The sequence below is a fragment of the Trichogramma pretiosum genome, unplaced genomic scaffold (assembly GCF_000599845.2).
Source record: "Trichogramma pretiosum strain Unisexual culture from Peru unplaced genomic scaffold, Tpre_2.0 scaffold17, whole genome shotgun sequence".
Lineage (NCBI taxonomy): Eukaryota > Metazoa > Arthropoda > Insecta > Hymenoptera > Trichogrammatidae > Trichogramma > Trichogramma pretiosum.
The window spans coordinates 1168421-1194068 of record NW_019641225.1 but is presented as its reverse complement, the minus strand read 5'-3'; the positions used below and the strand labels follow the sequence as shown (position 1 = coordinate 1194068).

Genomic DNA, 25648 nt, shown 5'->3' with positions numbered 1-25648 from the left:
CGTCTCGTCGTTCTCCTGTCAGCATCGTCGGCGTGGAGCTTAGTGTGATGCTTTCTTCTACACGTCCAGCATCGCGAATTCGACGGGCAGCGGTCAACAAAATGCGACCTGTGTAAACAATTTAGGCACAGCTTCTTCTTTCTGCAGAACTCCAAACGCTGAGGTTGAGCCATGGCCAAAAACTTGAAGCACTTATGGAGCCAATGCGCTGATTGACACAAGTCGCAAAGAGGCGCGTTTCTTGCTTCATTGCTGTCCTCCTGCACTTGCGTGTTATTGGCGAACGCGCGCTGTTGTCCTCCATTGCGAGATCTTGTGGTGTGAGCGTCACGGGTCTCATTCGACGGTCTTGCTTGCTCCAAGGAGTGGATGCGTCTCTCGAGGAAGTTTACGAGATCGCTATAGGTCGGCAGATCGGCGGCGTCCTCACGCGAAATCTCCCACGACTCGCGAGAGTTCGCATCGAGCTTGCGTACTACGCAGTGCACTATCCACGCATCGTAGTGCTCTACCGGACACTGAAGTTCCTTCAATGAACGAACTGCTTCCTCCGAGTGGTCGATGAGATCGCTCAGCTCCTGCGCATTTCGCGCTTTTACCATAGGTAGCTGGATCAGATGTTCCAGTGTGTTGGTAAGCCGGATACGCTTATTATCGTATCGACGCATCAATTTGTCCCACGCGACATCGAAGTTGGCCTCTGTGATTTCCATTCCTCGTAAGCGCAATGCAGCTGGGCCTTGGACTGCGTTCAAAAGGTGCTGCAGTTTGGCCACTTTTGGGATTGATTCCTTGTCTCGGACTAGTGAGGAGAACCGTTGCTTAAAGCTCTCCCACTCCTCTTGCTTGCCAGAGAATTTCGGGAGAGCGAGGCTAGGCAGTGCCGAAAACTGTTCGATTCTGAGCTCAGATCGATTCGTCAGGGCCGCTTCCGTGACTTGTGAAATCGGAGCAGGAGGGGGCGGACGTCTGAGGGCGAGCAGGTCTCTGATGCGTGACTTCGCGCGGATGTACTCCAGCTCGACGAAGCCATAGCCGTCTTCAGGGAAATATTGCTGTTCTGCCAATTCCTTTTCATAACATACCAGCTGATCATGATTGTTAGTGAACTTCTGCCAATAAGACTCCAAGAGCTCCAATCTTGCCACAAAATGCGACTCCGTTTGGTTTTCTACTCCTACTTTATCCGTTGAATTCGTATAAAAATTCGCTATGTGTCCCGCCAATTTTAACTGCTTCGTCAGTAGAGCTTCCATGGCTTATTTACTTTTGGTTTGAAACGGCGACGGTTGGTGACAGACGATACTGTGAGGTGAGTTGGTTCGCGCCGAGCCTTCTCATGTAAATAAACACTGGCGAGTCGACTGTTTCGATGATTTTATGTTTGCTTGATGATTATCTTTTTTTTTTTTTTCCTCTTATTCTTTTCCGTGATCTGATAACTTGCGCTCTGCTACCAAAATGATGCCGCTGCGGGCCAAAATGAAATATGCGACGAGATGATTGCAAGCGAATGTAGAGTTTATGCGAACTTGAACCAAGGTCAATCAAATCGTAGACGCACTTTCGTAATAATCACAACTTCTTTATTATTTAAATAATTAACAAAGGGCAATTCTCTGGTAAGCTTACAGACTCAAAAAAAGCTCCGTGCTGGAGTGAGAAAAGAGATGGTGAGGGCCAGATGCGCTGCTTCGAAAAGCTAACGGCTAACTGAACTACTTCAACAGCTACGACCGACTCACGACTAGACAATATTTGGCGCTCTTTCGCTCTCCATCCCTTCTCTCCATCCAGCAACCCTGTCCCGAAGCTACACAACCGAACAGTTTGTCTGCCGACTACCAAAATTTATCAGAAGTTGTATTTTGTAAGTGTATCGATGAACATATTACAATATTGGCCATATCGCTGGATACGAACATGTTTACTTTTGCCACTGAAGCTGAAATTTTGAAATTAAGGTACTTGGAGTTTATGAATATGATTTTTGACATCAAATTTGAATTCCTCATCAAATGTTACATAAAAAAATCATGTTTCAAAAATTTTTTCATATTCACTCTTGGAAAGCAGAATAAAATATGAAAAATCAAATTACAACTCTGATCCAAAGGGAGGGGGGGGGGNGGGGGGGGGGGGGGGGGGCAGTTGACGCGATATAGCCCATATATAATCTGTATGATGCACACACATAACCGAATATCTTATCTTACAAGCCAGATCGATACGTACTATTCATGCGCACTATACGTATATATCGTAATTCTGGGCGACGTCCCTCGTACATATAGTCTACTCTCTCTCGCTCTCTCAAGGAGTATGTCAACCCGCTCGATGTGGAGAAGGCACTCAATTTTCATCGAATTACCGCCTCCGCACGAAGACGATGATGCGCCGAAAATCTCTCGAGCATCCGATGCGCATGCCGATTCGGGCATGGATGTCTCGCGTATTATGCGACGTTTTTCGGGCTTCACTAATTCATATCGTTAAAAATATTTACATTGGAATTAATGTAAATGTGAAGTACGTTTTTTTACCTTTAAGTGGAATTAATTTTCGTGTAAAAACATTCAAATCAGTGCGATCTTTTCACGAATCATCACAGAAAATTGGATTACTAGCCCGACTTTCAGCGCGCTGCGTGCACTCTCTTCTTTCTTATCCCATTTTGCCATTTTTCAATATTTAAAATAGAAAAATAGGATAAACGAAGATTATGTTATAAACTGTAAACATCAAAATAAGTCCTAAGCCGCCAATAGGTTAATAGTCCACTTTCTCAACTTACTACAACACTCATATTTGCGCGCCACTAAACAAATGCAAGCTACTACCGACCAATCACGGCGCTTATTAGGCAAATTTAACCTGTCTGCTACTCTATTTCAATACTCTATTTCAATACTTCAATAATCAACGACAATACTGCAGTAACTGTAATACCAATGATTTTATCGAGATTATTAGGATTCTTAAAGTGAAAAATAGACACAAACATCATGCGTGGCAATGTTTTAAATTGTAAAGGGTTTACTCGTTGTAATTGGTGCTAATGAATAGTAAATTGTCATGAACTTTTCGTAGTCGAAACCTGTGAAATGATTTAACAATTGATAGGAAACTGTATCTCAGAAATTTAGATACAATTATTGATGCTGAGCGCAGCAAAGTCGTACACATTCAATATTGCTAATTGTCGATGTTTTACTCTATATGTGATAACTCATGCAGGGATAAACCAATCGATCTGTAAATTTTACATAGCATTGTTTCGGTGCTGATGGAGTGCTGTATACTTTTTTAGCGACATCCGTATATCCTAATATACAAAAAATGCCTTTTATGCAAAAGTATGACGAAAAATGTCTTTTATGCAATAGTATGACGAAAAATGTCTTTTTTCGCACATTTTTTAGTGCGCAAAAAGCGTTTTTGGACACTTGTGTGCGGTAAAATGCCTCGTTTCGACACTGGTGTGCGGTAAATGCCTCATTTTGGACACGGGTGTGCGGGAAAACGCCTCATTTAAATGAACGTATTTTTCGCCTACTATTGCATAAAATTTTGTATGCAACACGTGCCCAGCTTTTTGCGCACAGTGTGCGGAAAAAACACCCACTCGTGCCGGCATAGCTGGCACTCGTGTCTTTTTCCGCACACTCGTGCCCATAAACGCCTCTTGGGCACTTGTTACATAAATAACTATTTATGCAATTTTGAGTTTTGCACCTCACCGAAAAAACTTAATTTTTGTTTGCGATCGGTCTTACTTGTGTATCGGTATTTAACATTGTACGTATGACAAGTATATTATATGTCGTGTTTTGAGTACCACTATACTGAGCATAACATGATTCTGATATAGTATAATTATGTCGTGTTTCAGTTAACATTGTACCGATGACAATTATATTATATGTCGTGTTTTGAGTATCACTCCTGAGCAAAAATGTATGATATGTTTATTTATTATATGATAATAAATAAATATATATTAATTTATCATATGTTAATTAATTTATTTTTTTCCTCCATGTTTCATCATTTTGCACGGTATTGATAGGTACGTTTTAAGATCTTTTGTATTGATCTCGTGCTTGGTTATTGCCTTCATGCACACTTTTGACGTGTCTGCATAAATATTTTTTATGTTTAAATTTTTTTCCGCATAAAACACTTTTTTAATAATAAATAGTGTAATAAATACAAAAAAGTATACATGTATGTATGCATACATTGTATATACCTGCTCTTTGGGACGTATAGTACATATAGATCGTCGCTGCCGATGTTTTAATAATAATCAATATCACGCCGTTATATAATATAAGTCGGTGCTCACTAGGGGTGGACGCAGCTTTTTGCTTTTTAGGCCAGAGTAAAGTATATAACATATATTAATTTATACAGGACAGATAAGGTGTGTGTCTGTGTCTGTGTGTGTTTAAAAGCTCAGCGTTATACTTCATTTATTATTAAAAAAAACTAGCGATTATGAATAATTAACTTGACATTTTATGCAAGATACATCTTATGCAAAAATCCTCATTTCATGATTTGTATGTTTAACAAAACTGTACAGATTGATAAAGCGAGCGAGTGGTTTTTTTTTGTAATAAAAAGTTTATTAATTTATTTAAAACTTGATCGTTTCTTAAGCAGTCAGATGGAAAACATAGGAATAATCCAAAATATAATAGTAATCGTTTTTTACAAAATTTGAATGTACATTTTATACATTTATTATTGGGTGGTAATGCGTGAATGATGAGCTATCTCGATGACAGTTTTATGGCTACTCATTAGTCTCGATGTTTTTATCATTTTGTGCGGTATTGATAGACATTTTAAGATCTTTTGCATTGATCTCGTGCTTGTGTATTGACATCATGCATACATTTGACGTGCATATGTAGATATCTCCTATGTGTAAAATTTTTTCCGCATTAAACACTTGCGTGATCAATATCTCCATGCTGTGTTCTAATGTGAATTATAAGACGATCCTTTTGTGAAAATGTCTTGCCGCAAGTATTACAATAAGTGGTCTTATTATGCATCAAATTCATGTGTTTTTTAAGATTACCCTTTAGTGAGAATGTCTTTCCGCACACTTCGCAAGTAGGTGCCCCACCTTTATGCATCGCATCGATGTGTTTCTTAAGATTACCTTTCAGCGTAAATATTTTGCTACATGTATCACATGCGTGAGTTATCTCATTATGCACTGTATCCATGTGTTTTTTAAGATTACCCCTTACTGAGAATGTCTTTCCACACACTTCGCAAGTAGGTGCCATACCTTTATGCATCGCATCGATGTGTTTCTTAAGATTATCTTTCAGCGTAAATATTTTGCTACATGTATCACATGCGTGAGTTATCTTATTATGCACTGCATCCATGTGGAGTTTGAGTTTAGTCTTAGTTGAGAATTTCTTTCCGCACACTTCGCAAGTAGGTGCCGTACCTTTATGCATCGCATCGATGTGTTTCTTAAGATTATCTTTCAGCGTAAATATTTTGCTACATGTATCACATGCGTGAGTTATCTTATTATGCACTGCATCCATGTGTTTTTTAAGATTACCCCTTAGTGAGAATGTCTTTCCACACACTTCGCAAGTAGGTGCCATACCTTTATGCATCGCATCGATGTGAATTTTGACGTTTCTTTTTTGTGTGAATGTTTTTCCACATACACCACACGCATGTTTAACACCATTATGTACTGAATCGATGTGGACCTTGAGAATTCTTTTTTGTGAGAATGACTTTCCACATGTAACACACGTATTCTTGACGTCATTATGAATCGAATCGATGTGAATCTTGAGATGACCTTTTTGTGAAAATTTTTTACCGCATACATTACATGGATATTTGGTACAATTGCGTGCCTTATCAGTTTGGGTTTTGCATAGACTATTTTGAGCAAATGTTTTTTCATTTGCATCAAATGCATCACTGAGTTCACCATCCAAATTTAATTCCTCTTTTACTTCGTCGACAATTTCTTCTTTAATTTTCTTTCTAGTCTGATAATTGCAACTATTTTCCATATGCTGCAAATAATCTGGATAATCGTCCTCGATTTTCTTAACTACTAATAAGTCAATGCCGAGCTTCTCGTCCTTACATTCGAATTCTATTTCCAAATCCTCATTAGGTCCAGAATTTTCATCATATTCTCGAAGCTCATTATGTGCATTGTCAATTATCATATAATCTTCATTTTCAATTGGGGAAACATCATTTGGTTCCTCCTTCACTCTGCAATATTCCCAATAATATAAAGTATTATGCCATTTTTTTTAATTTCATTTTTCAGAAAATAAAAATTACCTGACATCGTGCGCATTGCCAATTATCTCATAACGATCATTTTCAATTGGGGAAGCATCATTTGGTTCCTTCTTTACTCTGCAATATTCCCAATAATATAAAGTATTATGCCATTTTTTTTAAATTTCATTCTCACGAAACAAAAATTACCTGACATCAGAGTTATATACATCACTGAAGTCCATGTTTATCACTCGGAACTTGATCAACGACTAATTGTTCTGTTATGATGTTACACATTAAATTAGGTAACTTATACATGTAATCATATTTACAAATCGTGAAATGAAAGTTTGAGAAAATTTATGTCAACAGAGACACTCTAAACTTATCATTTATTATTGGAGAAATTATTCTATTGATCTCGTAATAAACAATTAGCTATTTTCTTTGAATTGTATTTTATTACAAAGAAATTATAAATTATTGAACACTTCATGAATCGAGCTTATGATGTGTCCTATACGTCTTTTCGCATAATTTTTTTCGACGCGCAAAATTTGAAACAAAGTTAAAGTGAGCGAATGAAGGGTTTATATACATTTTTATATTACACTAACGCCAAATACGTAACTACAGTCGCATCTATATCATTTAACATTTTTACACAACGAGTGAATATTGTACATCTATGTAATCTATGTGTGATAAATATGCATGGTTAGTCATGTAGTCAAATATATATCTATATATATTGTCACGTGGGCACACCGGGCCAGCTTAACGCGTACATACAGCTCATGTCATGTGTTGGCATGCCAAATTCCAATGTGCAAATTCCTTTGGTCGCAACGTTGTCAATACACACTAAGCACAAAACATCGATAAGTGAAATCTATTTCGTATGTGCGAATTACGAAAACCTGTATTCATATATACCTATGGCCGATTCTCTGTGAAGTCAAATGGCCAAAAAATTTTTTTTTCTTCAAATATGAAAAACATTTTGTATTTGATGTCAGATTTGTCCACAAAAATTTTTAGAAAAATTGGGGCCTTTTATGACACTTTTTCAGAAGCCCAAAGTTGGCCATTTTAGCGTTTTTTGAAAATTCATGAAAAATCACTAATATTCAAATAATTCCTGGATCAGGGTAGAATGATTCAAAAGTAAAAGTGCCCAGCAACTTTATTGTTAGAAATTGTCCAAATTTTCAGAAAAAAAATTTTTTTGGCCATTCGACTTCACAGAGAATCGGCCCTATACTAATGTACATGTAGGGAACATCAAACTAAAAAATACGCCCTATTTTTGTGTTCTACTTCCAATTATACCAATATAGTACATTACGGTACAAGGGACGAAAGTTGAAGTTCCGCAGTGGCGGGCCTTAAACTTTTGCCCCGCGTGCCGTACACTATTTTTCTTGATCCCCGGTCGAAAGTACGAGTCAGTCAATCAATTTTTGGATTTTCAACAAAAATGTTAGCTGAAAAATTGGAGGTCTGTTTCGATGCCCGCCCTGACATTTGCGGCACGAGCGTAGCGTGTGTCGCTAGTCAGGGGGGCGGGCATCGAAAACAACAAATACATATTCTGTATATATTATATGTTTATTTACTATTAAATTGATTTTTTAATATTAATTATGATTCTTTATTAGATGATTTTTTAATATTAATTATTATTCTTTATTAGATAATATTAATTATGATTCTTTATTCGGCGCCCGTATATTTCGGACGATTTCGACGTTTTACCTTGATAACGCGCGAACGCTGGACGGAGCCGCAATTTGACTTCGTCGCGAAGTCTAGCTAGTTTCGTTTGTCCTTATCTGATCTTTGTTTATCGGTTCTATTATTCAATATTTGCTCAAAAATACTAATAAAATTTTTTTTATTCATTAGATTGGTTTGAATTAATAAATGTACAATTAACAAACGTACAATTGACAAAAGTACAATCATTAAAAGTATTAGGAGTATTCGTCGTAGAATTTACAATTGAATTTACTCCCAATGATTGTATTATACTTGAACTATTATATACCGGCTATAGCCTAATCAAATCAGCTTCTTCTTCGAATTTCCGAAAAATTTCATTTTCATCGTCAGTCTTCGGTCGCTGAAAATGCATTTTCAATAACACGTTTGCTCATATAAACGAGATTGATTATCCGAACTAAAACCTGTAATAACAATATACGGTTGCTAGGTGACGAAACTGCGCGCAGTGAAAAAAAAGCGAAATAACAGTGGCTAAAAGTACGACTTTTGCTATCGAAATCGATGGCGAAACCGCGTACTTTCGCTCAGGTGATCAAGAAAATAATTTTCAATAACATGTTTGCTCATTTCGCTACTTATTATAAACAAGATTGATTATCCGAACTAAAATCTCTAATTACAATATACAAAGCTGCGCGCAGTGAAAAAAAAGCGAAATAACAGTGGCTAAAAGTGCAACTTTTGCCATCGAAATCGATGGCGAAACCGCGTACTTTCGACCAGGGGATCAAGAAAAATGTTTTTCACACAGTCCATGTGATTTTTTTTGGTATAAAATCTGGTCTTCGAATTGCTTCCAGCCACTTTTTTCTCTGATCACTATTTTTTGGAAACTTGAAACGAGTAAGATCTTTACAATTGAAAACACGACAACGCATGATGTTTGAGTCTATTTTCCTCTGTAAGAACATACACATTAGATAATTGATGAGCCGACTTATACAATTATTTTCACTTTCCCACTTGCAGATTTACGGATAGAGCTACTCGCCATCTAGTGGCGAATTCATTAATTACGATTAAGTTTTGATGATTTTCTTTAGCTATTTCAACTAAAATGTTTAAATTTGCGAATGGAACTTAATGATTCGGCAATATGTATTTTCATACATTTCTTGTTCATTTCATTTAAAAGAAATATATGAGTATTGATAAATTAACGACGATTAGTAGCTTTAATGAAATTCAATATAGGTTACTTTAATTTCAATCTTTTATCTTCCATTGAATTTGCATTAAATTAAGAGTATTTTTTTAACAGTTTGTAGAATAATTTTTTCTTGATATATTCTGATCGGCAATCGTACAATAATCGACGCACGAATTGAGTCACGTATACGAGAGCACGCACGGCCGCAGCTTTGTGGCTATACAGACAGGGAGCGGGATCTCTCAGTTGCAGTCACGTTATTACGGCCCTATCGTTCGAGCTTAATACGGTCATTTTTCAATCTCTTCGAGAACGCGAGCCGATGTGGCCCGGAGGTAGGGAGGGGGGCGGGGGGCAGAAAAAAAATTGATGTGAAACTAGCTGTTGATAGATGATCGCCTCTCATAACAGCACACGCAAAAGTACACGCGTGGCCACAGCGTCGAGTCGAAAGCTTTTAAAGCCCATTTATCAATACGTTGTTTGGAGTGGCGCGCGTTAAAAGGGAAAAGACCAAAAAAAAAAGCTTCTGCCGAACCAGCTTAATAAAAATATCCGCACGAAGCGCAGCAGTAGCAGCAACAGCCGGTGCGACGTAATTTCTTTGAAGCGGCAATTTTTATCCTCGATTCATTATACACCGCCGCCGCCACCGACGACTACAACGACGAGACTCACTTCATAGTCCTAATTTCCATGCGCAGCACCCAGACACATATACACGCGATAACGCAAATACACGTGTACAACGACACGTCGACGACGACGACGACGACAAAAAAAAAGAAGAAAAAAAAGGGAAAATTCTCAGCTCTAAAAGCTTCGGGTATAGACACAGTCGACTTTTTAAAGCTGATTGCTTGGCTTCGCTCGGAGCTCGAGCTAGCACATGCAAACTCGTCATCTCTCAGCACTGCTGCTGCTGCTACTGCCACTGCTGCTGAGCTTCATCGCGCGCGCGTACGTACGTACGTACCGGCTGTGTTTGCGTATCTCTCTCGCGTATCGAGGTCAAAGATTGCCTCATTTTCCTCTCTTTTTTTTTGCGCTCTTCTCTCTGTCTCTCCTCTTCGTACCGTATACGTATATAGATATACGTATACGCACACGCGAGACTCGATGCGGCTCTGGCGCTGCACTGCGCAGCGTTACATACGTGTGTGTATGACGATGACGCGACAGCTGCATACACACACACACACACACACACATAGCTGCTTATTACAGAAGCCGTCGGTGATAATAATAATCATATTGATACTGATATGGTCTGAAGGGGCAGTCGACTGTGTGTCTACCACTACGTGCATCCTATACATATATAGACGATATCGTATTATATGTATACCGCAGGGCGCACAGTGTGCCCGTTGGTTGGAGCGAGAGATTGTCCTTTACTCTCGAGTGCAGCTCCGATGGCGATAAAGAGGCGCGAGGGAGCGAGGCCAAGATACCGCGTCCCCTTGTCGCGCCCGCAAGCTCGTCTCGTGCAAGCTCGTCATATCGGGTGTCCGATTATTTCTTACGTTGGTCGCGCTGTGCGCTTTGGTCTCTTGTCTTCTCTCGCTCGCTCTCCTCTACTCGCGACGATGATAACAACGTCACGGTGGGTTGACACGTTACGCGCGCGCTATAATTAACCTCGAAAATCAGAGAACGCGTCAGCCCGTTCAAATTCGAAGGATAGAGCTGCGACGTTGCATTCGCGATAATATTAATTTTTGCGTTTATATACGAGTTCCGTCAAGTTTAATTTGAAATCACGCTCATGATCGATCCTTTTCCTCCTCCTCCTTCTCCTACTATACTGGTTTACTTTCGATACAACTGACAGAACTTGCGTGTCTGTGTGTATATTCGACGCTGTGCTTTATACACCGCTCGCTCAAGTCGGCGGCGGGCCCTCCTTCGCCGCCACTGCCTGCGCTGCAACAAACTGAACTTGCTCCTGTATATATCGTATGCACCAAGTGTATAACGTGTGTGTGTGTGTATCTGCGTGGGTGGGGGTGTTCACAGCTCTCTCTCGGCACAAGCAAGCAAGTATAAGTTTTGCCGAGAGAGAGAGAGAGAGCTAACATTGCCTCGCGCTCTCTCGCACACGCTAAAAGTAATTACTCGCCATGGTATAAACTCCGGGTCATAAGCTCTCGCGCTCTTAAAAACATGCCGGTATATAGTTTCTTATTGGCACTACAAACAACAGAAATTTACGAGCGACTCGACTCGCTGAGCGCGTTGTACCTACTGCTATACTACTACCACTACTACTACTCGCAGCAGCAGCAGCAGCAGCAGCAACAGTAGCAGTATAGAAGGCAAGCTTTTCAGCAACTACACACGGCCTAGCGCCGAACGCGAGAGTTGGTATATACAATACATATACGATATAGGCGTATACGAGTGAGAAAGCGGTAAAACCTCGCTCGCGCCCCCGAGAGTCGGTCCTTACATCGTAACTCGGGGAAATTTGTCGAAATGCTCTCTACTGCTGCTGCTGCTGCACATGCCGACTCGAACGTGGCTGGCGCGAGCGCGAGGCTCGAGCGCAAGCTCGCCCCAGCCCCCCCCCCCGTTCGCAGCTTTAGAGAGGCTGACATGCAGTAGCAGCGAGAGCTTATATGGGTATATATATAGCACGCAGCGTCGGCAACTCACACGCCTGCCAGAACTATTCACGTACGTCGTTTATTTCCTGCCAAAGGCAATTCGTTGCTGTTCTATATACATATATACAGTGTTGTGCAAAGCAGCGGCGGCCGCAGCAGAGAGCGAGAGAGGCTCTTTAAATCATCGACAAGTCGTTTCGTTTCGAGAGAGATATTACCAACCCTCTGGCGTGGGTCAAGAGAAGAGAGAAGAACACAAGAGCCACAACGCACACAAAAAAGAAGAGAAAGAACAAAGAACAGAAATAAAAGGAATTTACGGATATGGGGAAGGAGAACCTATATAAGGAACGCGCGCGCAACAGCTTAACCGAATAAGCTTACGATCTCGTCGAGCTCGAGAGCATCCAAAAGTCGTTTATACGGAGATCCCGATCGTATACGTATATAGGTACGAACGGCCGCCGCCGCCACTGCCGATGTATATCGCGCAGGCAACGATCGTAGCCCGAACGCAATATAATATACTCTGCCTTTGCCTCTCTGACTGTAACTGCGCTGCAGTCGTCGCATGGCCAGGCATACTGGCTATGGTATATCTGTAACGTGCCAGATATAGGGATACGAACGGCCAACCGAGCATTTCAATCGCTTGACCCATCATTTCTCTGCCCTCGCGCGCTTGCAAGCTCTCTCTCTCTCTCTCTCTCTCTCTCTCTCTGGCCTGGTCTCTGACTCTATCTCAATCTCTCTCTATGGTTGCGCGCTGTCCTTAGCTCTCTCTCTCTCTCTCTCTCTGCGATAGATATTGTCGTCAATCGAATTCCAATCAGCTCTATACACAGGAGAGGGACCTGGGGGGAGAGAGAGAGGATCGCAGCTCTCTATCTCTATCTCTCTCTCTCTGCCCCTCTGCGGTGATTAACGGAGCCGAAAGGAATCCTATGGCTATATATGCGCGCGCAAACCGATACCCACTAATGCAATCCGTACATATATACAACTATATATACACGCGCACACGCGTACACGTATATATTATATACATACATGTCGTTTAGCTCGTATAGGTCTTTGTGTGTGCCACACACGCGCCTACGTATACATACATACACAGGCGTTCGGTGGTATGCGGTACGTTTGAGGTCTAGGTGCTGTGGTCATATAATTACAATATACACCGCGCCCCGGCTAGGTATACTGATTATCTCTCCTCCGCCTCTCTCTTTCTGTCGGTGTAAGCGCGATACTAGCTGCAGCCTTTATTGATACTGGGCTCAACGCGCAGACATACAAATATAGGTTTGTGGGCGAAATAGAAATATCGTAAAGGGGCTTAATTCATTGAGACTTACTTCTTTGGAGAAATCTTCGATGAATACTTATAATTCATTCGTACTTTGCCACTAGCAGATTTAGAGATGATATAGGTACTCGCCATCTAGTGGCGAAGGCTGGCATTAATTATGCTTGAATTTTCGTACATCTTTCGTGCAATCAACGCAGAAGCTAAATTGGCATTAAATCATTATTATTCGATCAAAATGTTTAAATTTGAGTACAGCGTCGAATCTTTTTCCTTCAGTTTCGAATCGTAAATAATTTATGTGATTGCACTTTCATGCATTCATTTATTCAGTTTATGTAGAAAAATAAATCGGTACTTATATATATAAATATTAATTTTCAACGAAGATTGGCGCGTAAAATTACTTCTCATTAAATCCATCATCGATCGCTTTAATTTAACCCTGGATTTAACGTAAAATTAGACGTTAAAATTAAAGTTTTTTTTTTCAAACAATATATTACACCGCGAGTACTAATGATACAAAGGGGCGTGCGCCACGCGTATACATGTGTGCGGGCTCCGAAGCTCTTTGTAATACATTATATTTGTATAGAACCACGCGGATCCTCATTTGTTAATAACGAGACCTGCACACGAGCCTGAAAATATTTTTCTCCCCAGACACACACACGTATTATAAAATAATATACATCCACGAGCACGCGTACGCGCAATGCATAATAAATCAATCAACGTCAAAGAGAAGAATCACCGTAGTATAAAATGTGTATGTGTGTGTGCGGCCCGTAGCCGAAACGTTTAATTGCCTAAGTTTATTAACCGTATTATCCATTTTCGTGTACACACATATATAACGCGCGTTATATACAGCTACACACACAGAGCGAGCTCTTGCCTCGGCGTCGTTCGAAATCAAAGTAGCGAGCTCGACGTTAGAGTATATATACGTTTCGTGCGCGCGCGGCTTAATCAAATTATACTCCGCGCGCGCGCGAACCCGACTAGATATATAACTAAATTTTCTCGAAGCTCGTTTCACCTCGGCTATAACAGCGGGTCCCGGAGCTCTCTATACTGCGTCGAGGTAATCTTTTTTCATCGATCAGCTCGAGCTGCTGCTGCTGCACTACTACTATCTGCGCTGCGTAGCTGGATCGCTTCCTTCGAGGAGCCAGCCTCGCACTTCCGGTATATAGGTAATATCTCTCCTCGCCGCTCGCCCATCGGTGCGACTGCTCAAACAAATTAAATCAATCGTCGCGCGCGCGTAGAGCTCCGAGCCGATGGCATCTTCTCTATACTATACCCGGCAATGAACGTAAGGAAGGAGCCGTGAGCGTCGGGGTTAGGTATAATATATTTCCTCTCGAGCTTCACCTTTAATATAATAAAAGCCTTTTCTCACTCGCGCATTCGTAATTCATATTTCTCGTATTTTTTCGCTCCCAATATATTCTATCTCTCTCTCTCTCTTTCTTACTTAAGCCGAGAAGTGGAACGAACGCACCGAGGGCAGGATGCAAGGCTAGATTGAAGCTATATAACCGTATATAGATATAGCCACGACGATGGCGACGACGACCGACGCGTCGCTGGTGTATATATATTCGATGGAGGAAAACGAGAAGCGACAGGTGCGGATTACACGATAACGAATAGGTCGAGTTATCGCAAGCTCGAAGAGAGAGAGAGAGACTACGATCATACTCTCTAGCTAGCTCTGGCGCGCGCACGATCACGCTCCTAGTTTATAAGAAGGCTCTGAGATTTGAAGTGCAAGAGAAGAGAGAGAGAGGAGAGTCCATAAAGCCGAAGATATATAAACTGAATTTTTTCAAATTTCTTTTACTTATCTCGATCGGGCTCTCCTCGGATGATGGTGGGTCATGATGACGAGTGAAGTGAAAAAAGCGAACGATCTTGCGTTATAAAGTCCTCTTTCTTTCTTTTTTTCTAATTAAACTGCGTGATCGTATTATAAAGAACTCGCGAATCGAACCCGCCGAACTCCACGCAACGATCTCGCATAATTTTCCACGCGAATAGAGCGTCAGCTCTTTTTCTACCATTGGGATATTTTCGAGGATCCTTTTATACCGTGGAAAAATGAATTCTAGAGATCAGCTTTGCAATGCGTAGCTTTTGCGGCTACGCGCGCGAAATCTTCGGTGCGTCCAAAAAAAAGTGCGATAATAAAAGCTGCTTGCACCACCGTGAGCGCACGGTAGGTATTTCGGCGTCGTGCGTGCGGGTTTGTGTGTGCGTACTCGAACCCTTTGTACATTCTGAACATTCAATTTAAATGCAAAACTGTCGCGAGAGAGATTGATTGATTGACTTCTTTATTAGGGACCTTTGGGTATAACCCTATCTGGCCCCACTGGCAATTTACAACTTATAGAATTATTATAGACATATTTACAAATTACAGTATAGATTGGATATTTACAAGTTACACTAGCTTGCGTTTATGTTGCGACATACTGATTATCAGTATGGGTATTTAGTCCGCTGGCACAGCACGGACACATCACACCAAGACAGGGCCCGCACCCACCCCGGGCAGAGGCAGGCAGGCGCCCGAGAGCGCGAGAGCCGACGCAACAGCGAGACAAGAGGAGGCGGGGCAAAGATCTCTTTAGGGAAGAGTAAGTGTGAGTGAGAGGGAAGAAGGGATTGGAGTAAGGCCCTCCAGAGAGCAGCGCTCCAGCCATTCTGATTTTTCAGTTGATAGCAGATGATTTGAAAGTGTGTAATGAAAGTTTGGTTGAGGGTGCATGAGATTAAANCATCCGCAGCCTCGACAATAAGTCCAGTTAGCGCTCCTACAGCAGCGTCAAGATCAGCTGCACCATCGCCGGCACAGGTCAGAGCACGGTGATTGATCGGTTCGCTCAGCAGCGGTCGAAGTGCATCACCAAAAGTCTGCGGGGTAACTGCAGCCAGGCGACGCCTATGGCTTGGAGGCCTAGTAAGAGGCTGGTGTTTTAGGTAGTATTCAACCGTGATGAAATCGTGCCCCGCGGCAAAAGGTGCAGCTGAGTTACGCTGAGTCACTCGAAGCCTATCGCTTCTCACCAAAACTAAATCAATACATGATTCATGTATCGAACCATCATGCCAGATCGTATGATGAGAGAGTGCATTGCTCACGAGTCTTAGGTAGAGTCGGTCAAGGGTTTTCTGCAGGTGACGCGCATGACGATTCTGCTCCACGGCCATGTTTATATTAAAATCTCCTGTAACTATCACGTGTTGGTAATCTGGTAGGTGTGTCGATAGGGCATCGAAAAATTCGTCGGGGTAGCATATTTCAGGTTTACGGTAGACAGTTGCAAAGAGAAGTTTGAAAGAGGGTGAGCTTATTGAGTATATGACGTATTCGGGTTTAAAGCAAAATTTTTCTTCAGAAGAGGCCAGAAGCACGGCAACTAAGTCCTCACGTACATTTAGTGCCACGCCTCCACCCTCCTTTCCTACGCGATCATGTCGAAAAAGATTGAAATTATTAAGTTTGTATAATGATGAGTTCATAGTTTTAGTCAAAAAAGTTTCGTTTACAGCTATTATATCAAAGTTCGTATCGGATGCAAATAATTCAAGTTTATTGAAGTGAGTGTACAATCTATTAATATTTATGTGACCTATGCGCAAAAATTGTGAATCGTTTGACGAGTAATTCGACGCCCCCGCCCCATCTCACGAATCGCGGTTTACAGACGTAGAGGCGCACCTCTGGGACTCGGGCTCGGAGTCAGCACACGGCAGCATGCCCTCGATGCACGCAAAAGAGTAAACACGTACAATCTCACTGTCGCGCGACGGGCGCATATAAATCGACATACCACGACGAACAGGCGGGAGATAGCGCAGCTCACGCGAGCGACTAAGAGCACGACGCCACAGGGCATACACGTTTTTGGGTAATATGGGTGTGATTGATAATGTGCCCAGCGACGGATCACCAAAAAGCTCAATCATAGGCACCGATGAAGCTCTAGGAGCAGCCGTGATCGCCTCGTCCCTCCACGATGAGCATGAAAAGCGTACAACTATGGCCCGACGCGCAGCAGCAGCTCCTTCTGAAGATGTTGATCGTCGCTGCGGCAGCCAATCGCGAACACGCACAACGTGCGGAAGCAGGCGAGTCTGATCCAGGGCCCCCAGCAGTGTAGTCACTGTACTAAGGTCCACCGGAGCACTCAGTGGCAATCCCTCGTAGCGCACCTCGAACGTGTCCTCGTCCTCGCGTCGCAGCATCGCTCCGCCAACGGCGTTGCCCTGTTCCACTGCCGCTATGGTCTCGCCGAGATTCTGTATACGTGCTGACATTGAAGATAATTTATCTTCATGATCTGCGCACATAGATTGAATTTTTGTTTCAAGCTCCTGCTGCCTGTTAGCAATGTCGCGCACGAAGGGCATGAACTTCGATTCCAGACGCTGGTCAAAAAGATCGATCAGGGGTAGCCATTGTGAGTTATCTGCAGTCTGCGCTTTAAATATGGTGTTTTGAGGTGCCAGTGTTGAAGTTGGTACGGCAAAGCTCGAGGCAGATGGAATCGCACCAGTCATAGTTGTCGCTGCTGTGAGTCTGGCAGTTGAATAGGTGGATGTTGTGGAGGTACTCGTGGTGGTCGCTGGTGTAGTACGTAAGCTACAAGGTATTTGTAGAGGCGGAGACAGACCACTGATCGGTAGCGGAACGCTCACCTGTATGTCCACCTTTTTGCCTCTCGGTGGAATAGGGGCCTTGGGCTTGCTGTTAGACTTTTTAATTTTTGTCGCCTTCACTGTGGTAGGCAACACCGGTTGCTTCCGAGCTACTTGCTTGATAGCAGACATGTGCTGGTTCAGCGGTGTAACACGTTGGGCGCTCACGCCACCTCGTCGCTGTCTAAGAGAGCGCGTATCTATTTCCGGCGACGATCTGGATCGCTTGAGAGGTGGAATTGTTGGTGTGAATGGCAGTGGTTTCGATATGCATGATGCGAGTGATGATGACAATGACTGGACCGCTGCATCGCCAGAGGGGGGATTTGCCTGAGAAGTAGGAATAATATTGGATGAAGCAGAGGAGGATGAGATCATTGGTCCCGCCGAATCCTCCACCCGCGCCGCCCGCGCCGGGCACACGCAAGACCCAGGTCCCCCGCCGGCAACAGTCCGACAGTGAATGCAGTCCCCGCCCGCAGCCGACATGCCCAGGCTGATACCAACAGATTAACAGTTAATTATGCAACAAACAAGACTCGATTATAGATAACAGATAAGGCAAAGTTATACGTAAGATCCTCCGATTGCACTCCGCACAAGTTCAGAAAACCAATTTTTGTAGCAGCAGCTCATAAGCACGACGCAGCAAAGTTCTCAAGCACAGGTCGGGTCACTCAGAGTCTTGTATGATGAAGAGCCTCGAGTGTAGTAAACAATGCCGAGTATACGCACAGTTACACATCTGTCACTCATGTACAATCGTAGCCAGCAATTGTGTACAAGCACAAACACTACACGACAACACTGGTTTCCACACGATAGAGAGTTCGGCTAACCTGCGCCGATCTGTACCGTAGCTGCCGATTTCCGCGCACCTCAGATTGGCGATGATTGAAAATTTTCTAACCTTCTTAGCACTGTTGAAGTTTTTATTCTTGATTTGCTGGAAATGCAAGGCCTGTGCAGCTTTGATACTGCGGCAGTGACCTTGCAATAAGTTTGCGTGCAAGTTTTACCTGAAAGCAGAAAAAATGCGCAGGAAAAACGAGCAAAAACACTGTGTAAAGGCGGAGCCTTAAAATCGACGTCTAGTTATACTCACAGCTAGAGAGAGAGAAAGAGAGAGAGAGAAAGTGTGGGCAATCATCGTTATCGTTGCTGAGAACGAGCATATATATATAGCAGCAGCTCGACCGCATGCACCCTCCCGAAAAGCCGTGAAAAGACACACGCGTATACGCTAGCACAAATACTGCATCGCGCGAGACAAAAGCTCGAATATTCCAAGTGTGTCGGTGGCGCGCCGTATATACGATGGCCATTTTTACACGGAGAGGCAACAGCAGCAGCACCAGCTGCGTTGGTTGAAATTTCGACCAAGTTTTCCTTATATCCTCGTGTGGTCTTTATTATTATTATTTTCTTTTTCTTCTCGGCTACCTACCTACTTCCCTCTCCAACCTTTGCATTCTCCGCTCTTAGGTGAAAATTTTCGGTATTTCGCGTTTCAGAGCTGCTGCTGCTGCTGCTGCTGCCGAGCAGAGTCGAGTCGAGCGAATAGCTGAGCGCATTTTTGCTCTACGCGCGTGGCGAGCGAACAGCAGCAGCAGCGTATGTTGTGCGACGGCACGCAAGCCTCGTCATTGCGGAGCTGCTGCTGCTGCTGGAAGCAGACGAGAACGCCACGCGCGCGCATATATGCGGGTAGTTTCGCGGCCGAGTTAATGAGCTAAAATTTCCAAGTCACTCTCGCAAAAGCGAGCTTCGGTAACGGCACGTGTGCGTGCTTGTGTGGGTTGGTATGTATCGTGTGTGTGTGTGTGTTGTATACACGTGGGGCGTATAGCCGAAACTTTGTTAATGTTCAAAAGTCCGCGTGCAAAGATTTTCTTCTTCGCTTTATTGTTATTATCATTATTATTATTATTATTATCATTACCATTAGCGTTTGTGTAATACGTGCTGTAAAAATTTTATTTTAATTGCTCGGCATTGCTGGCGAAATTGCCAAATTGTTTGTATACATAACAACAATTAGGGAACGAAGAATTGCTTTGGACAAAAATTGACGAGAGCAGCACGCGAGCGATGTTGAATATGCAAAAGCACAAAAGTCCGGGCAGCTGAACGAGATAGTTTTACGGTGGAGTTTTCGCGTCAACCATGATAATATTTCTTCCCCTTTTTGAAACTTTACGGAATATAGGTGTAATTCTCTGTCGAGATGTTTTATAACGAAAACCGAGAAGGGTAAAATCAGTAAATTATCATCATCGAAGCGGCGACACGCGCGCCCGAAATGTTTTCTTCGAGCTGCAGTGGAGGTATTTCTCCATATCGTCGCAATTGACATTCCCCCCTTTTTTTTTATCCAAGTGCATCTCGTGCTTGTGCTCTCACGTCTTTGGAATATATATTACATCGCCGAATCGTCGTGCACTGCGTCGCACGTGTTGCACTTTACGTTTTCCAATATATAAGATCGATATATACCACCGCCGTCGGTATATATATTATATCGTCGACGAAAATCATTTGGAATTTTTCGTGTGTATTTATTTTGATTTCAAAACTCGATATCTCGAGGAAGAGAAAACCCTTCAGCGGGCGCGAGAGAGTCTTGAGGTCATGAATCGTTAAAAGTAAGGCATAACCAGTATATAATAGCTAGATTGTGCTGGCGAGGCGTATGCCAGTCCGTGGCCAGAGAAAGAGGAGAGAGAAAAGTTCCTTGTATATATACCTGCTAAGCGGTATACATATAGGGACGCGGGTGAAAGAAAGATGAGTACCATTTCGAACAGTTTATTATGCTCCACGAGACACGCTGTAACAAGTCTATCTCGACCTCTTTTTTTCCAAACTCTTCTTCTCCGTCTCCCTCTCTCTCTCTCGTTTTTTTTTTTTTTTTATTTCAAGCAATAGAGACGTTCACCCGCGAAGCTGCCTGACTCGGCTGTGGGTACCTTTTGGCTGAAGTAGTGCAAGTGGAAGAGAGAGAGAGAGAGAGAGAGAGAGAAAAAAATTACTCGCTTACGATTCCCATAGAGAAGAGGCCCTCTCGAGTACCAAAAAGCCATTGAGAGGTTAAGGATTTTAAATCACAGTTATATTATCATGTACTTTTTTCCGCGAGGCGCTTTTTTTTAACTATTATTATTTTTGAATACCGAAATTCTTATCTTCGTTCAACCATATCCGGGATATTTCATTCGAGCAGCTCTGCGCGAAAGAGGGTGAAGGAAAAAAAGAAAATAATTCAAAAATTATTGCTCTCGTTTATCCGAAAATAAATTCTCATTGCCCGTGTTGTGCGGTTGAGTGTGGTATATAAAATACAAACACACACACACACATTTTTTGAGAGTCGGTCGCGCGCGATTACTATACGTGCCGCTATACAGCCCAACTTCTGCGTGGCCTGGTATAAATGAAACTACTTTCGAGCGAAATGAATGATGTCTCGAAGTTATGCGAAACTTACGATACAAGAAACAGACTCTCGAATACGGCTGAGGTGAAGAAGAAGAAGAAGAAGAAGAAGAAGAAGAAGAAGAAGGAGAAAAAGAAGAAAAAACAGGATGCGGTGCGGTGGCGGGGAGGGAATGAAAAGAAAAGAGTAGGAAAAAGTGGCATCAACAGCAGGCGGGAGAGAGAAAAATTGAATGAATGTACACGAAGAGGAAAAGTTTCTTTTCACAGGCGAGGCGCGCGCGACTATAATAGCTATTACTCTTGTCGGATATTTATACATTTATTTCTAGCCCCATTATTGTGTTTCGAGTGTGTATTGCTGTATACTGTGCAGTGTATATAAGCTGCTTTACAAGAGATCCACCGGCTCTCGAGAACTTCGATAATATTTATCGAAATATACACACGCACACAAAGCTCGATAATATATAACGCGAAAATAAGTCACTTTTAACTATTCCACCGCGAGAGTTGTGTGTATTCGTGCATTGATTTACATCCTTATATATAGCCCGCACAACTGATTACCGACCCCCTATGCGCGTGTTTACTTACCGCAGAGCGCGATCGTGTACTCGTACTACGTACTGCGCACAGCCCCATAACCGCAACGAAACGAAATAATTAATCACGTCTTGTTAACGATTGGTTTTGGAATAAAAAAAAACAAAAAAAGGAAAACAAAAAAAAAACTAAAAAAAAATCCCAGAGATTTATCCGCGCGTGTTTGTCGGTCTGAATGTATATCAATCACTCGGGTATAATTCATTGGCGCTGTGGGTACGATATAACCCCACGGAGCTGCGAAATATAGTTGCGAGCGCCAGAGAGAGATACTCTTCCTCTGCTATACTTGCAGGATTTGCCCGCACACACGAACACGCGAAATTGCATAAATTTTCCGAGTGCTTCGTCGGTATGATCGTTAAATGCGTTAAACGCGTCTGTGTGCGTGCGGCGTGTGTTTATACGGGCGCCCGACTCGTAAACAATTTCGTGATAAATTAAACGCGATGGTATGTCGTGTGTGTGTGTGTGTGTGCGGTGAAAATACCCCAAATTTCCACGTTCTCAAAATTATCGTAATGGAAGGACGCGGGGGATGGGTCCAGAAAAAATGAAAGAGAGAAAAAAGAAAATTAGAACTAAACACAGCTGGTGGTGGTGGTGGTGGTGTAGGTGACAGAGAAAAGAGATGCGCTGCAAGCTCGTCCCAAAGCAAAGGACGGTCTGAAAAATAAGAAGCGAGAGGGACGCGCGCGAGTCCTCGAGTGTAGCAATGTAGGTGTGTATGTGTATATATGATCGCTTGAAGCGAGCTGCCACTATATGCTGTATATATATTTTCCTTGTAAGTAAAGTAAGTCGAGTATGCTCAGCCATGCGCCGCTTGAGTTATAACGCTCGTCTCCGTATATATATACGATATATATATGCAACGACAATTCCTTTGAGAGAGAGAGAGAGAGATATGCTCTTCGTGTTATAGCGTAAATATACACGCCAGCGAGTGCTGCCGACGACGACGACGACGACGACGTGTCGTCACCGTTCAACGAAAAAAAAAAAAAAAAAAAGAAAGTAAGCGAAATTTATGTCATCGAGGCGCTTTTTATTATAGGCGATGTGTGGCAGTGGTAGTAGCGGTGCTTCGCGTTGCGATCGACCGCCGCCGTCGCGTTTATAATAATACGATGTGTATACGTGTATATAATGGTATACGTGCGGTGTATCGATTATAAGCTCCACTTTTTGGGCATTTAAAAACGCGTTAGTCAGCCGACGAGGCGTTGGAGAGGAGAGGGTAGGGGGCGCAAATGCATTCGCCCGTTGTGTGTGTGTTGTATGCATACGTCGTACCGGCAGGCAGAAGTGCACGCGAGCCGAACATTAATTGATTTTCATCCAATTGACGATGAGCTCGCTATAAATATCGCTCTCTCTCTCTCTCTATCTCTCTCTCTTGCTTCGGAAATAATAAATAAGGCATTAAAACCATTTTCGTTTAAATGTTGTGCGCGAGCTGCGTTTCTTCGAAATATTTCATGAACCGCGCGCAGAGTATCACTTCGGTTTTGGGGAGAAACATAATTTAGGTACCTGCTCCGTTCTCGCTAATTCTGAACGTTTATGGAACGATGTCCGTGCGGCGTTCGGCGGATTGTCGCAAAAAATTTTATCAAAAAAATGCGTGGACCTTTATTTTAATATGTAAAAAATCTATAAAAATTTACAAAACGATGGTACTACCCATCAGTCTTAGATAATCTACAATTTTGTCGAACCGAAAGATTTTGATCGAACGATCAGATTTATGTAAAGAATCGAGGGGTTTAATAATGCTTGCTCTGGACATGGAAAATATAAATTACGAGCCATTCAAAGATGAAGATGATGAATTTTACAACTTTATATTGGGAATTAACTTTTATCAAGAAATGAAAAAAGTCAAAGTAGTTGCTACTAAGCTTGTCCGTGAACAAAATAAGCGATTGGAAAGAAAAGAATGTGTTAACGAAGAAGCAACAATACCAGATGGTGCAATAAATCTCAAACAGTTAGGGGCCTTAATCAAAAGAGCAATTAAAGACTCTCCAATTATAATTGAAAAATAATAAACTCGAAGAACTCTCGCAAGAAAGAACACTCGAGCAAGAAATTATTTAATATCATTGGATGGAAATTCGCTAATAAAATATCGCTATATGTTAATTTATACCTATAAATAGCTTTTTCTCTTGTGATATTCAAGAATTCGGTCACACGCCATCTAGCGGTAATTCAGGTATCATTCGATGTTTGTCCCACAGGAATGGGTCTTGAAACCGACATCTTAGAGAAGAATTACAACAATTTAAGCATATTTTTAGAACTCTAATTCATTTTTACCAAAAATTGTGAAGACTTTGAAATGGCGTAACTCGAAAGAGTAGTAAATTTGAAGTAAAATATCTCATAATTCGGTAAATTTCGAAAAAAGTGCATTGCTTGCGCCAATTTCTTTGAATCGTATAAATTTTTTCAAATGGGACTTGGCTGAAATCATTAGATCACTTGAATTTATGCGATAATTCGAGTTATGTGATTTCCGTTATGATAATGTTACGCTCTCAGTAAAATCGAAAAAATTGATTCTATAAACTGATGAAAAGGATGGGATACGATCTGGGATGTCGAATCGGGGGTTGCACTGCGTACATTTGGGGTGCGCTCGCGTTCGCCACAGTGCGCATGAGAAATCGATGTGTCGTTTTCAAAAATTACACACACCTCGGGGAGCACGCTTACTCTTTCTTTTTTTTTGGCGCTCTCGATATTCCATATTCGTAAAAAAGTAAATATTTTTTGAAATTCTATTTATTTATTCATTTATTCATTATTATTTTTTTTTTTTTCAAAAACGGTGATGAAAAAAGGGGTAGAGATGGAGACGATGAAAAATTTCAACTCGATTCGCAGCGCATACACAAAAATCGACGTAATGTCGAAAAAAGTGGCCCGTCACGAAAATGTCTATCATTCATCACTCTTTCGTACGCACATGACCTTATCTAAAAAAAAGTGATGCGCACGCGTCCATCTACGAGGGGTGCGCATCGTATCTCGCTCAGCCATGCACGTGGGCCTCCCCGTTTTATTTATTTTTTTTTTTTTTATTATTTAAATGTAGATTAGGGTTAATTTTTCATACGTTTCAAGAGGAAAGTAGCAACGCACGCCCATACTTTTCGAGCGACTTAACGCATTTTCATTAGGGTGTATCGACTCTGTATTCCCCCTCACTCCTAATATCGTTCTTCTCCCTCTACCCTCTGCTTTCGTGTGAATGTAACCGCGCACCCTTACACATTGCCATTTACTAGGCCTTGATTTACGCTCGAGAGCTTTATAAATGCTTATAAGAGCTAGCCCGGGATCCTCCATGCGCCCGTTTGTGTGTGTAACGTCGATTTTCGTATGCCAAATTTATTGCGGCTCAGTGTGTCGAGGCCACTTATAATCTCCCCCTTCTTCTATCCTTTTTATTTTCACCTTACTCCTCACTCAGTATTTATGGATTAATTGTATATCGCTTCATTATTGACTTGCTGACCAAGGAATCATACCAATCCAAGTCTATCAAAAGCTATACAGATTTGCAAATTCACAATATCAGAACAGAATAAAAAACAAAGAGCGTTTACTCCGTGCCACTATACTTAGCTGACCATTTAGTCGAGTTTTGCAAAAATACTTGGTAGATGGTTTACTGCTGTGGCAAAGTGCAGTCATGCTTTGGGGAGCTTTCCCTGCTCAAGTTGACAC

The 25648-nt window shown here is 42.1% G+C and overlaps 1 protein-coding gene across 1 annotated transcript in view; it reads left to right on the top strand.

Annotated features, from left to right (window-relative positions):
* Positions 1-25648, top strand: part of LOC106649288 (alpha-2C adrenergic receptor) — a 190181-nt gene that overhangs the window by 74684 nt on the left and 89849 nt on the right. The gene's annotated exons all lie outside the window — the stretch shown is intronic.